Genomic DNA, 12377 nt, shown 5'->3' on the forward strand with positions numbered 1-12377 from the left:
GTTTCCATACTGGCAAACTTTCTTCATCGTCTGACTCAGAGAAAAAGCTATCCCAAATGTTTATGTTGGAGCTGAGAACCTTGCTTAAGCCATTGCAGGATAAATTTTAGAGTGTCCAGACCTTGGATTCCTTCATACTAGATCCACTTTTAATATAGTTCATTGGATCTGGTTGCAACCCCTGAAATGGCTTTGGGGATCCATTTCTAATTTTCCTCTCTTGAATTTTTTCTGTGTCTCCTGAGATCCAGTATTTTATGTGGTTGCATCACTGCAGCTGGTTGGTCACCATGAATCCCAGTGTGTTACTGACTGTATGAAATCAGCATGTTGGCCAGTAAGACCTAGGTTGCAAAGCACAGACCAAATACATCTTCTTATATCTGGACTTCCACTTCGTGAAAGTTCTGAGAAATAATAATAAGTAATTATCTCTGTCTACTTCAAAACACAGAAAGGATTCAGTGACAATAGTAGTTGTCAGCCTAATACATTTTGGCACCTGTTAAATAGAACAGTATCTTGACAGTGGTATGATTAGACTTACCAGCAAATCTGAAAGCAGAAAACACAGCTAATTAAGACTGACATAAACCCCCCAATAACATGCCCTTTTCAGAAATGTCCAAAGCAGTTAAATCTACAAGTGACAAGTGTTGGTTTCACCCAGCTCAGGTGAGGAAGAGTGAAAACTGGAGGAACAGAGAGCTTTGGTAAACAGGATCATCAGGTACTCAATTATTTCTGTTATGTCATCTCTGCCTTTCTACTTCAAAAGAACTTTTGGCAAAGAGACTTTACAAGCAATGTGTAGTTGGACCTAATATAATATTCTAATTAAGTATATTACAATGAAAGCAGATTTAGTTTTTGCACTTTAGGAATGTTTCACTGTGTCTAATGAAAACATGACAGTGGCAACATTACAGAAATTTTCTGGTTTTTCTTTGGCAGATCCCTCAGTTATATAATAAAAATTTTCTAGATGTGTGGCTTTTAACTTAAAGACATCAGGACTTTAGTTTGTGTGTGTAACAGTCATTGAATCAGTATTTTAGGAGAAATAATAAGGCCCTTCTAGGGATTCTGAAAATAGGCCAAAACTTGGACTTGCCCTAATATTTCATTCTGAACTCCAGAGAATGACAACTGGACAGTAGTTATCCAGGTAGTAGAGGCTGATGGTGACTAGCATCCCAAACTGAAGGTATTAAAGGACCAAAAGTTGTCAATTTTTTCAGGATATTATCTGAAAAAAACCATCTTGTCTTCTGTAGTCAGGTGATTTTTTCTGTAGTCAGGTGATACTTTAGAAATTGCAGGAAACTGCCCTAAGGGCAGCTATATGTCTGGTGATAAAAGCCTTGCAATGCTGAATCTCTGACATCCTTTTGAAAGCTTTAGTTAGCCTGTGGGCTCAAAGACCAAAAGTTATTTGAATCTATGGATAAACAGCAGACCCAGTTTTTGGAATTAATATCTCTTAGGAGTAATCTCATTTATACACACCAGGGACTACATTAAATGAAAGGTAATTCAGAAGGGAATAGGTTACATTTTCTGTAACATCTGCAACCTCAGAGCCAGCTCATCCAAAACTAAAACTATCTGGTTGTCAACTTTATCATTTCACCCAAAGGAAAGCTGACAGCTTTTAGATAATCTACTTTCTAAGTCCTTCTGTAGAGAGCACTTCCCTTGAAGCTTGATGCATGGTCTTTTTGGCAATTGCAGGTGAATCAAAACTTGGACACAGAGCAGTCTCCATCAGCTCTTCTCACCAAGTATTTAATGAAGTTCTAACAGCCTGGGGTTTCCATAGTTGATGCTCAATGATAGTGTTTCTTCCATAATGGTTGATTAAAAAAAAAAACAACAACCCAACCACTTTTGCATAATCTTACTGGGATTACTTGATCTAGTGGGTTTTCTCTAGTACTTTCTCTTTACTTTCAGTCTGTCTGTAGTGAGAAAAATGAGGCTTTCTGTCATATGGATTCAGCTTTCTACATTTTAATCAGATGCCCATCAAATGCAGACAAGGCATAACAAATATTCATGACAATAAGGCAACAATCTCAGACTTTGAATTACTTTAGCAATTCCAAATGCTCTCTGGAAAACAGGGATGCAACTGGAATCATAATTCAGGTCTGATTCATCACATCTGTATTACTGACTATTCTAGAAAATAGCTTGAAAGGATGCAAGTGTGAATGTGTGCTTCTGTGTGTGTGTTGAGGATGTTGTAAAAATTTTCTTTTTCTTTTAAGAAAAAGCTGCTGTATACCAAACTGCATGCAAACTTAGGCAAAAAAAAAAGGTGGAAAAGAGTATTAGACTAAACTAAACAAAGTCCCATTAGGCTGTTAGTCTTGCAATGCAGAATGTAATTTCCAGAATATATTTTCCTAAAACGAGATTTTCAAGATCAGTAGTATTTTGTGATGGGAACAAACATTTACGAAGGAAGACAAAGGCTATCCACTGTGAGAATAGTGTCTATGCCACCTGTGACCCTTCCTTGTCTTCCTCACCACAACCTAGATATTAATGCTGTACTTTAAATATGTGAGACTGCTTAAATCACATCAAGCCCTCCTCAGGAGAATGTTAAACAAACAGAGAAACAGTTAACCTAATATTTATCAGCATACATGCTGGCAGAAACAGTCTCAGAGAGTTTGAATAAATCACAAAGCTGTTTCCATCGCCTCATTATTATTTTTTTTAATAAGACAACCTATATGGACAGATGACTGTCTTAAGTGATCAGTAGTAAAAAATTGATAAATGCCAGATTAATAACAGGAATTACATGTTCCAGTAAAACTCCACAATGTGATCAATTTGGCTCTCATTATTTATAAATATTTTATAATATTTATATTTAGTCACTGTGTAAGACAATAGTAGTTAAGCTGTGTTTGTTCCAGACAAAGCTGAAAGAGTTTGGAGCTATTCCATCCTCCAATATTATAGTAATTTTCATCTTTTGAATCTGTCTCAAATGGAATAAAATTGTCCAGTCATGCTGTGCAACAATATTTTCTCAAATGTGTATCAGCTTTTTTTGAGATTTGTTAATTTATATTCTACATATTAAAGTGCTTTTCCAGAGGGAGGAAATTGGAAAGGGCTGAAAGGGAAGGAAAAGAATCTTGTTCAAATATTTCACAATTCACTCGAAATCTAGTTACGTGCTGAGTCCCCACAGTTTGGTACAACTTACTCCACCTTTGATCAAGTCACACATGGTCATTCCAAGCTGTCAGGCAGCCTTCATTTCCTCTAAGAACCCACACAGGTCATGTCTGATGGGGCTCCTGCAATATAGAAGTCACAAGTTTTGGGTTGAGGGGGGCTGCACAGACTGCCACAGTTGTAAGTCTCAATTCCTGCTTTTGGAAATAAAGGCTATACAATTTCTAACAAAATACTGTTATGGCTTGATGTAAGAAAAAGAACACATAACCAACCAAAAGTATTTTCTGAACATCCTTTAAATCTTTCTAGCAAGGCAGTCCAAACCCTTTTAATAATTTATGTGTTGTTCAAAACCGAAATTAAGTCAAAAATCATGGCAATCCACAATGGCGTCCTTGAGCTGTGTGAAGCTTTCAGCAAGTGGTGGCTATTTAGTGGTGTCTTCTGAGTCTATTTTTTAACCCTACCTACAGTTCAGAGCAGCATGGAAACACTTCTACCTTCTTGAAATCAGGCAGGTGTAGATCAAACACTGTACATATATCAGAGCTTTACAGGGGAAATTGCTGGTAGGTCACTGATATGCAAAGCTAACCTTTAATTGTCTTCAAAAGTTTAAGGATCATTTAAATTGCAATTCTACAGGGAAAGGAGGATGGAAATGTGAAATAAAGAGTCTATGGGCCTGATTCATGAAAAAGTTACAGACCATTTACATAGGAAAGGAATGCATGAAAATCCTCTACAGTGTGCCTATGTGATTTATTAAATTCCTTTTCTGTGTGTAATCGGCTAACTGCACTTGAAAGGTGTAGATTCCAGAGATGAGAGCAAAAGGCTGAAGAAAATGAGGTAGAGCATTGTACCTTGCTCAGGATTTGTGCCCAGCACATAGACAAAAAGGTAACTGTGGTGAGCATAGAAAACACTTTCAAAATTCAGCAGCCTGTCTTCCTTTAAAGTGCTCATTGACAGTGAGCTCATGAGTTCTCTCTCCTGAAGACATATGTCTCACACATATCAAACTGCTATACTGGAACTTGAAAAATGATGCTATGTTAGAGTTTGTTTGTTTTGATGGTGGAGTTTTTATAGTAATCTCATTATATTAAAAACCTGGGAGTAGCACAATTATAATGTTGAACTCCATAGTCAAAGGAAGATCCATCAAAACCAAACACTCAGTATGACTGAATATTTTTTTCTCCTACTTACTGTTCTTTTTTCAGCATCTTTTTTGTCAGCCATTAAAGCACTTATGTCAGCCAGTATCACCAAGGGGTAGAAATTTCCCCTCTCTTTGTGCAAATCTGTTACCAATGGCCTATGGAGGACTAATAATCACGTGATAATTTTGCTCTGCCTTACTATTCAAACTGGAACTGTTATCTCTAGTTCCCCAACACACTTGTTGACTGTGTCTTACAGGTCAAGGTTCAGGATTAGCATCAATCAGGAAGGAATATTTACCATTCCCTGACGCTTTCAGTGGGAATTTCCTGTACTAGTTTGAAAACAAACCAATGGGAGGCACCAAGTCAGAATAACAATTTAATAGAGAAATTAAAAAAAAAAAAAAATAAAGGCAGAAAACACTGGGTTAAACTGACAGAGTCAGGATACAACCTGGCACCCTGTTAGTCAGGGTGGTGGTAGCAGTCTGATAAGATGGTGGTTGCAGTCCTCCTCAAGTGATGGATGTGGTTCTGTTGAAGGAGTGATCCTGTAGAAGGATCTGCTCTTCCTCAGCAGGTCCAGTGGTAGCTGTGTAGCTCCTGTCCTCTGTAAATCCAGTAGAAAGGTTGTCTATGGTGTTTGGAATCCCAGATTATATCCAGGATGGAATGCTTGGTTCCTCCCTCTGGGTGGAGCATCTCACAATGGGATGATGAGTCATGAGGCCAAGTGTTGATTAGGCTCATTAACAGAAGATAGGCCGGAGGGAGTTATCTCTGAGTCATGCAGCAGGACAATGATGGGCCATTAACAGAAAGATAGTCTGGGGGGAGGAGGCAAGGAAACACTGCCCCACCTGATTTCAACAGCTCATGAGGATGGTAATAGAATACACTGCAACCCAGGACATTTCCTTACACACATTACAGACAAAATGGCTTAATATCACATTAGATAAAACTTTTTTATCACAAGGCAGGTTTTGAGCAGAGAAGTCATTGAAGAACAGGGTAGATATCAGGCCCCACCAGAATGTATGTGAGACTAGAACTCTTTTTAAGTACCCATGAGTGAAAACTCCAATGGTTAAGGAAAATGTAGACAGATGGCTAGAGAAAATGTAGGAGAGAAAAGAAAACAAAAGGAAGAATTAGAAACGCAAAAAGTTATTTGATAAATAGATAACAAAGAGAAGGGAGTCTGGAACATTTCTTTATTTAAAAAGAAAACAGGAAGCTTTTTTAGGAAAGCAGGAAGTCACCACAGAAGGAAAGAGAGCAAGAATGCAAAAATATGCCAGCATGTCTTACGCCATGCTGAACTCTAAAACTGCCTGAGCTGGCAAGGCAAGATACTCAGTCAATCCAGAGAACAGAAACCTGCACTGATCTATATTACCATGAGCTATGCTGGAGCCCAGATGAATAGGACAAACTGAATGAATCCTGTGTGGCCTGAAGGATATATGGGATGTGCAGGACAATCAAATCAGGGTGTGTCATGGCATACGTTAGAGAAATTGAACAAGTATGTGTGAAAAACATGAAAGAGTGAACTGAGGTGTGTGGGTTGAGCTGGCATAGAGGTAGAATGAATTTCTGCACATATCAAACAAGTGGTTTGGTTGTTTTTATGATTTAGAAGATGAAAAAGGAGCTTTTTTTACCATTGTTTTGCTTAGCAACAGCAACAAAGACGAGTACTCAGCTGGGACTGTCATTTGATCAGCTCATTAAAATATTAAGAAAGAACAGAGCAGAGCTCTGAGCCTGCAGAGCTGCCAAAATCAGGTTCCCAATACACAGGGAAGGAATGCTGAGAATTTTTCTCCTTTTCTTTTTCTCTTCTACCCCTTATTGTCATCAGTCTTGAATCAGAGTGCTTCCTGCTGTTAGTTTTCACTAGGTACTTTCCTCGTGTCTCAAGTAAAGAGGCGTGGGGCACCATGTTCCATGGCTTCTTCCACAAATAATACAGATTAATGTCCATCCTAGAAGACCTGTCGTAACAGGTTTCTTTTCCTTGAGTCCTCCTGTAGCCAAAGCAATGCAAAAGTTCCCCTGCCTGCTATGACAGCCTGATTTATGTGAGTGGAATAACAGAACCAAAGCTGAGAAGATAACTGAAGGATCTGAAGATATTGCAGCTTGTTTGCTTGTCAGAATATGTTGCCTAAAGTAGGAATCTGAGTAATTTCAAGACATTTTGACTGACTTTATGAAATTCTGTTAGTGTTGCTGTGGTGGGTTGACCCCAGCCCACACAGCTGCTCACTCATTTCTCCCCTCTCCCCAGTGGGATGGCAGAGAGAACAGAAACAACAAAAGTGAGAAAACTCGTGGGTCAAAGCAAAAACAATTTAATAGGTGAAGAAAAAAGATAGGATGTCACGTGATGCAAAGGCAATCACTCACCAACTCCCACAAACAGACTGATGCCGAATAGTGGCCACCTTGGAACAATCTCCCCTTCTTTGCCTTTTACCTCAGCTCTGTGCTGAGCATGGCACCATACGGTATTGGACCATCCCTTTGGCCACTTCAGGTCAGCTGTTCCCCGTGTTCCCTCACAGATTCCTGCCCATGCCCTGCCTAATTGCTGGGGGCAGAGTTGGGAAAAAGAGAAAGCCTTGATGCTGTGCAAGCAGGATTTAGCAGTAGCCAAAACACTGGCATGTTACCAACACTGTTTTAGCCACAAAGTCAAAAAAGCAGCTATAATTGACAATTCTAACAGTTACAAAGAGAGTAACTCTGGTATCTCTCAGACCCAGTACAGTAGCTATGGTGGACCTATGTACTCATAAATTGTGAATACAACTGGTACCTCTAGAAAACAGAACAAAGTGAAAGAGTGAAATACTGATTTTAAAATGTGGCTCTTTTCACTTCACATTGTGGTGCATTCTCTCACACTCAACACTCATTGCCTGACCCCACCTGTAAGGTGAGGAAGAGTAGTGGCTTTGACAAGGTAAAAAAAGTTTTCTGCATTTTCATTTTTTCTTTTGTTGCTCCCTTTTAATTTAGTTACCTTCGCTGTTTTTCTTCTTCCCACAACTTCATTTTTCTTTTTCTCCCTGGTACATTCCCTTCTTCAAGTTATCCATAACCAGTAAACCAGTAGGTTTCACTACTGCTCTCCTCCAGCTTTGGAGCCAGTGCATTATTCTCTGCCCTCCAAAGAGGTGGAATGCTCCATTGCTTTGGAGAGCCAGAATTTATCTAACCAACTGCTCAGCCCCTACCTCCAGACATATATGCTTTAAATATTCAGTATCCTAAAAAAAATACAAGGTGTAGTCTCTTAGACAATATGCCTGATGTCTTGGACCCCTTATTTTCTGTGCTGATGCAAACTATGCTGCTTTCTGGCATTCACTTTGGCCCCACTTGATCAAAATGTATACATCTAAACATCTCAATAATATCAGGAAACCATATTTTGATAGCAATTTTAATGTACTTCAGGGAATGAATTCTTACATTAAATCAGTATTAAAAAAGGTTAGCCCAATGTCAACACAGTAACTCAAGGAAAAGGAGGCTTTCATAAGAAAATAGGAATAACACTGACAGTTTGATACAAAATAGCTCAGAAACATGAACAAGTATGGAGGGCTATTTTTTCTTTTTTGTACTGAGGAGATTGTACCTGAAACAGAAACGACTGAGAGAACAAGAAGAGAAAGAGAAATCATTTGGGGTCTTTTTGTTTCTTGTATATATATATAGCCACTGATCCAGTCCTGAAAGGGAGACCAGATGTTAGAATACACTTAAAAAGCCATTAAAAAAGATAAAATAAAAAAAGGAAATAGTCTTTCGATACCAACCGTGGCTAGAAGGCTCTTCTCATGCTCAACAGTCATTGTCAATTGTTAATCAACAGCATGACACGCTCCTACCAATGTGACCTGCATTATCTTACTTTGTACTCATTGGAGCAATTGAGAAACGTTATGGGAATGCTTTCTTCCCAGATGAGTTCATAATTTCACAGCTGTAGTGGGGCATATGTCTTTGTCCTTAGAACAAAGGATTAAAATAGCTCATTTCCCCTATTTAGTTTAGTTGTTGTAAGTTATATTCTGTTGTCCTTCTCAAAGGCTTCTGGGAGAGCTGCTTGACACCAGCAACATGGAGAATCAGGACAATAGCTCTGTAAATAAACTACAAAAAGAGTTGGGCAAGCACATCTGAGGCAAATAATTTCTCTCATGAACTGGAAAGTGGCAATGTAAGGATGAGTAGGGGTTTTGATGTTTAAGGTAGACAACAGGATCAGGTATTTCTTTGGATTCTAGTCCTAACAGTTCACTGACATGTGGCCTGACTTAGAACCGAAAGAGATACATCAACATGTGTCAGTTTTAGAAAATTTTAGCTTACATATCCTATAACAGCATCACAGATTTTCCCTGAGCCCTGGTGTTCCTTAGCACGTCTGCAGAGCAACAAAAGAAAGATATTTAGAGGAAGGAGAGCCCAAAGACTCTTACAGCTACAGTAAGCTGTGCTTCAGCTGCTTTTATCAGAGGGCAGTTCTGAGTTGATGTGTGATGAGATGGAAGTGAAATATCTTCTGTTTTGTATCCATCCTGTACTACCGACTGCTGCTCCACCTCTCTAGGTGTTGAAGTTGGTACCCAACAACAGCAGTGATGCAAAGCACTCAACACTGGAAGGACAGATGAAAACTTACATCATGAACCAACACTTAATTAGGTCAGTGATCAATGCCAACAGCTAATACTGATTCAAAACCCTTCTGCAGGTTTTACATGCATTTTAAATGCATTTAGTTATGGTTGTCCTGTGTCCCAGTGAACTGTATTGCACAATAAGAGAGGAGAGTGCTGTTTTTTCTCTGGGTTGGGTTTTGTACCAGGTCCAAGCTGGCTTGGGTGTTTGATATGAGGAGAGTATTCATGCCTATCTGTGACTTCTGAATTGCACTGAGCTGAGAGCAAGGCATCTGAGTCCTTCAGTCGCTGTTGTTCTCTTGGCATGTACCTACACAATATCCTGGGAAACTGACAGAGTTGATTTAAAGAATGCGATCTGTGTCTCACAATGTGTTTTATGAATAAACCACATGTATAATCTGTGTCTTTGGATTCTACTAGATGACAAGTCAGCTCTGAGTTAGATAGTGTTCTTTTATCTGCTTCCCACCTCTTCAGTGCAGCAACCTTGCTCCTGCAGCTGACCAACACAACTGATGATCTGAGAGGGCAGTTCCTGCTAGAGCTGTTAGGACAACCATGTTGGAACAGTCAGAAAGGAGCGGTACAGCAGAGTCGTACTCATATTGAGGTGGCCACTTGAGGTGGTTGTCTTGATTTCAACCTTTTGACCTCCAGAGATGTGCAATGGTCTGTGGCTGACAAACTGCAGGAATGTCTGCCAACACAGGATCCTGCTGATGACTCTTTCTAGGCCCTGCCTTCCTCCTGTTTGTTTGTTTGTGTGCTGGGCTTTCAAATTTCAGCTGGGAATTCAGTTTGGAGCTAACACAGACGATGACACAGGTAGGGTAAATGCCAGCCACAGTCTTTGGTGTCTGGACTTCTTGGAGCTGTACTTCTCCCACAGGAAAGGAGGCTGTGAAATAAATACCTGTGATGTGGTTCTGCAATGCTCTGCCTGTCTGTGCTGCTTTGAATACTTGATTTATCAGGGCCAGACACTCAACAAAAGCCTATTCTGGAATCTCAAGTGACCACTAGGACAGTCTACTCTTGTTTGCATAGCTTCTAAGTCCTTCCTCCTGGGAAGGGTCCCCTTCATAAGTGGAGTGGTTCTAAGAGCACAGGTGAGTGTCTAGGTCCAGCCCTGGCCCTCTGTGCAGCATCACAACATGCCAGTATAAAAGCATCTCCTGCAGCCTGCTTCTTTCAAATGCTTCACAAGTGGCAAGTCAGAAAACATTAGGTTTTGGTGGAAAGAAAACAGCTGTTTATTTAATTCTATTTGAATGATGGTGTGGAATTTAATTAAGCAAAGACATGAAGTATGTTGGTAAATTGTGAGTGTGTGTAGGTGGGTGTGTTGGTGGGTGTAGGGAGCATATGGAAGAACTGCAGCATGAGAAAGCAGCCAACAGAAGGGGGTTTGAAAAGTCTAAAGCAGAGCAGACTTCTCTTCCCTTCCTGCATTTTAACTCTCCCTTTGGCACCGGTTCATGCTGCAACCTCATTCTCTCCCTCCTGGTTGATACATTATACTTGTATCTCTCAGTATTTGCTGTGAATGTAATTCTTGTATTTATAGTTCTAGGTCCGAAAGGGAAACACAAAATTGACTAAAATAAACCCTTAAGTTTGCAAAGCAGCAAATGGTATGGTAAGGGGTGTGTGTGTGCGTGTCTGTGCCTGTGCGTTTGCTGCCCATGACACTTCATGCATCAATCAGGAACCATACTTACTTCATTGCTAATTGTAATTACTGTGCCCCGTGTCTGCCCAGTTGCAGAGCGAGACGCAAGCCCCCGGCCGCGCTGTGGGGCCGCCATGGCTGCTCCGGCCCGGCCCGGCCCTGCGGCGGCCCGCGGGCGGCCCCGTGCTGTTGCGCGGCGGGAGCGGGCGGGGGCAGCATTGCCCGCGGAATGGCGGCGGCTGCCGCGGCTCGGGCGGGACCGCGTAGGGGATGAGGGAGGGGAAGCAGAGAGATGAAATCCCCTTTTCTGTGCCCCTTCGGGAGTCTGTCGAGGGTTGCTGTGCGGCGTGCTCGGACGTGCCTTTACCGCCTTTCTCTTTCGGGAGAGATTGTGAGCTTAAAAAATGCGGTCAGCACCAGCAGCCGGCGACAGGGATACCTCTACCTGGGAACAGTGACAAAGGCTTCCAACCGGGATTTTGAAATTGCAAAGCGTGTAACCTGTAACGTACTTAGGAAAAACCTGTGCCCTTACATTGAAACACAGGTCCAGAGTACTGGCTGGTTGGTGCTCTGAAAGTGGGCCAGGGAGTCAGAAGAGCAGCGCAGAGCAGACAGCAGAGCGGGTGCTTCAGTCGGGAGGGCCCTACGAGGCCGGCCCGACTGCCTGACCACTGCAGCGCTGACCAAAGCCAAAGCGCGTTCCTGAGGACAATGTCCAAATTCCTCTGAGACACTGACACACTTGGGGCAACAGCCACCTCTCTCCGAAGCCTGTTCTGGTGTTTCACCAGTGAAGAAATCAGTTCCTCTTTGAGTAGCCATTCAAAGGCTCAGATTTTTAGGAGAGGTGTTGGGCATCAACATTCAGACTAAGTGGCATGGTGCTCTTGGTGCAACTCCTTTAAAGCCTCATATCACATGGATAAAAGAGACAAGGAATAGTGAGGATTTTTCTAACACCTTTTGCAGTAAATTGACTTTATAGTTTATTCATATAGTGTGCTCTTCTAAACTTTGGAAATCTTGGTTCAAGGTACCAGATCATAAAATATTACCTTCCTAAGAAACTTTTTGTCAAAGGTCTTTACATGACTTGGGAGCACAAATTCTACTCAGTCAAAATACAAATTGTGTTCCCAGTCACTTTGGTCATTTTGAAAGATGTGTGTGGGGCTTGGTAAAGGCAACAGATGGTATTTCACTACCGAGTCACATTGTTGAGATGCAGCTGACACCTGAGTACAATGTAAGGCTTGCTCTCACCTTGCCTTGGATCTATGAAACTTTACAGCTTGTATTTCTAAATATATCTGATGCCAATGGCACCTTGCATACCAGGTGCAAGTTTCAGCATTTTTTTCTGTGTGTTGTCTCACATACACTTATGATCTTTATCTTAACTTGAATTTCTAAGGTCCTTAGTCATGAATGCAAAAGAAGAGCTCACATGGATCTTGCCTTTTGTTGAACATACACTGAACATTATATGACAGTATCAGGGAGAGAAAGAAGAACATAAAAAAGAGGAATAGGAACCTAAAGAGGGGGAAAGAAAGGAGAAAAAAGACACACAGTGGTAATAGAGGAAGACCAGAGGCATACAATGCCTGA

General features: G+C 41.0%; 1 protein-coding gene across 6 annotated transcripts in view; it reads right to left on the bottom strand.

The window, feature by feature from the left end:
- The window catches only part of DPH6 (diphthamine biosynthesis 6), a 230753-nt gene that overhangs the window by 7960 nt on the left and 210416 nt on the right, over positions 1–12377 (bottom strand). For 2 of the 6 annotated variants that reach the window (XR_007204467.1, XR_007204466.1), the window contains exon 15: positions 3238–3326. The exons of the other annotated variants lie outside the window; for them this stretch is intronic. The gene's annotated coding sequence lies outside the window, so the exon portion shown is untranslated. The remainder of the gene's footprint in view (positions 1–3237; positions 3327–12377) is intronic. 6 annotated transcript variants of the gene reach the window in all.

Source organism: Corvus hawaiiensis, chromosome 6, assembly GCF_020740725.1.
Source record: "Corvus hawaiiensis isolate bCorHaw1 chromosome 6, bCorHaw1.pri.cur, whole genome shotgun sequence".
Taxonomy (NCBI): domain Eukaryota; kingdom Metazoa; phylum Chordata; class Aves; order Passeriformes; family Corvidae; genus Corvus; species Corvus hawaiiensis.